A 2,703-nucleotide genomic window follows, 5' to 3' on the forward strand; every position below is an offset into this window, starting at 1 on the left:
TGCCTCTGTGGTCTTTATTTATTCATTTAAATGTTTCTTAATATTAATTTAGCATTAATTTATTAGTCTCTAATATAGCATCATCATCATAAAACCCATAAGCAGGTCACATAATAGTTTTACTCTGTCCACAGTATTAAAATGTCAACTCCTCCTCACATACAGAAAATGAAATACTGTTGGCTTTATTATACATAATTCTACTATTATGAGGATCCAATAAATTTGCGGGGGAATACTAAACTGAAGTTAAAATATCTAATGAAGAAGAATAAGGTAAAAAAAGAAATGTGTGCAAATACACGTCTATTGACCGTTACTCAGGACTACTTTAACAGTAATAAAAAACTTTTTAAAAAAGATCCCAGAACAACATACAGGTTTCTACTCTCAATTTATCAAGTTTTTTAAGAGCCAAACCCAAATATGAAAATTGTTTGTTTTTTTTAAAAAAAGACATGTAAATCTGAACAGCGTAATGTCAGTTTTTTAACTCATTACTTTGGGGAAAAGAAAACACATATTTTCATGAACTACATATGAAAGTTGGCTATCCTCCGAGTCTTCATGTGGTTGTCAGAGGCTGGACGTAGCTTTTAGGTTTATGTCGCCTATTAAGATTATTTAATCTTAAATTCCTAACACAAAGAACAAGGTAATTTCTCCCTGTTGTTTTTAAGTTGCAACATCAAAATTAAGGAAATGAAGCTAAATTTAAACTATGAAGTAAACACAAATTAAGATTTATAGTTATATTTGTAGCTATATTCCTTTTTTTAAGGCAATCAGTTTGCAAGATTATTTTAAATCAGATTAACTTGTCAGACTTTGCAGTGTGTGTACACCCTAATAGACACAAACAGTTGCACAATAAGCGCACACACGTAAACACATATAGTACCATCCACTTTCCTCTCTTTATCTCACCAGATTCCTCATTGCATTCCTTGGCTCGCGTCCTTGTGAAAGCCCCCCTCAAAAAACGTTTTCTTTCAGCCATCCTCAACTCTCATTTACTCTTCTCGCTCTCTTTCGCTCTGTTTTTCTTTGCTCTTTTCTTGTTAAAATCCACTTCTTTGTTGTTTCTTTCGCCCTCATGACCTTCAGCTTCTCAATAACATATGACATTACGTTTTTAGGAGGGAGGAAATTTTGTCAGCGAGATGACAGTCAACAAGAATCGCATATATGAAAACAATAACTCACAACTTTTAGTTGTTGTCGACCAACAGCCGCCGCAGTATTTATGACGGGAGAAAGAGCGAGAGAAAGCAGCAGAGCAGAAAACAGAGACAGATGGAGGTAGAGATGGATAAAGACAGATACAGCAATGTTTCTTTTGTGAACTTTTATCATAAGTTTAGCCAAAGTGTTAGTGTAAATCAGACAACGTGTCCGATTCCCTCTGTGGAAATCCCCTGAAACTCCCCAGGGCTCTTGTGCTATATCTCAGCTGTCGGACAAGGCCTATATCTCTCATCTCTTTCTACTGTGTGTGTGTGTGTGTGTGTGTGTGTGTGTGTGTGTGCGCGCGCGCGCGCGCGTGTGCGTTCATCTCTGTCCCCGCTTCATGCTGCAGAGCGCCTTTGAAGTGAGGGAGCTGGTCAGTGTAACTGTAGTTTTGTCCACTTTCAGTAGTCACATTAGACGCTGTGTCTAAATGTTCTACTTAGAGCAGATATATAGAAAGCATGGATTAGGCCTCTTGAAAAATACGAAGGGGAAAAAAAATCACATATGAGTAAATCCTGAGGGTGCCGAGCACAGTATATCAACCTTTCTGGTGCTCAGCCAATCAGAACATTTCTGTAATCATTTTAACCTGCAAGTAAGCTGGAGCTGGTCTCGGTCACAGCTCTGTAGCTGCTTCAGAGCGTCTTAATCATGTTTGCTAAAGAAAACATCCAAAAGAAATGTTAAAGCAGCTATAATAGAAACCCCCAGTACTGAGTCCAAAAACCCAGAAACAAATTGGCATTTCAGCACACTTCAAGTGTTGATGTACTCGAGATCGGTCTTTGTCTCGATACCACTTTTAGAGAGTCTCGGTCTCTTTGTCTTTTGACTCAGTCTTGTCTCTGAATCGGACATCGCGGACCTGGATTTCTTATGGAGACCGACTGAGACCACAACAGATTTATTTGTTGACATAATTATTGTGATTGAATGTAAAGCCTCCTTGTTTAAATTCAGCCAAATGCTTCTTTTAAATGGGTTTTTGGTTAGAAGCCTTAAAATAAGATCTGCAGTTAACACAAGCTGAAGAGACTTTCATGATTTCTTATCCAAAATTAAATACATAAATAAATAAATAATAAGTAAATACCCCACTCGCAAACACTGAAGCTTTTATGAGTCTTAATAAAGGTGGTTGACTAAATGAGACTACAGAGCATCATCGTCGAGCTGAACATCGAGTACGGCCTCGTAGCGATGGCGACACGACTAGTGTAGTTTGTTATAGCAAAGCATTAGCTTTCTACTTCTGGTGATTACATTTAGGTTTCAAAAATCCTGAAAGAGGTGTTAATTGCAAAGATTATCTTGCTGAACAAAATGTGAAAGTAAATGTTTGTTTATCACAGAGCTTATTTTCTAGTCATCCAAAATCCAATGGAAAAATCTCACAGTCACTTTAATTGTTAAACTTCTCCTCAGGACTGTGTGTGCATGTACAGACTGTTCGTGATTAACATCTTCTTT

Source organism: Plectropomus leopardus, chromosome 11, assembly GCF_008729295.1.
Source record: "Plectropomus leopardus isolate mb chromosome 11, YSFRI_Pleo_2.0, whole genome shotgun sequence".
NCBI classification, from domain to species: Eukaryota; Metazoa; Chordata; class Actinopteri; order Perciformes; family Serranidae; genus Plectropomus; species Plectropomus leopardus.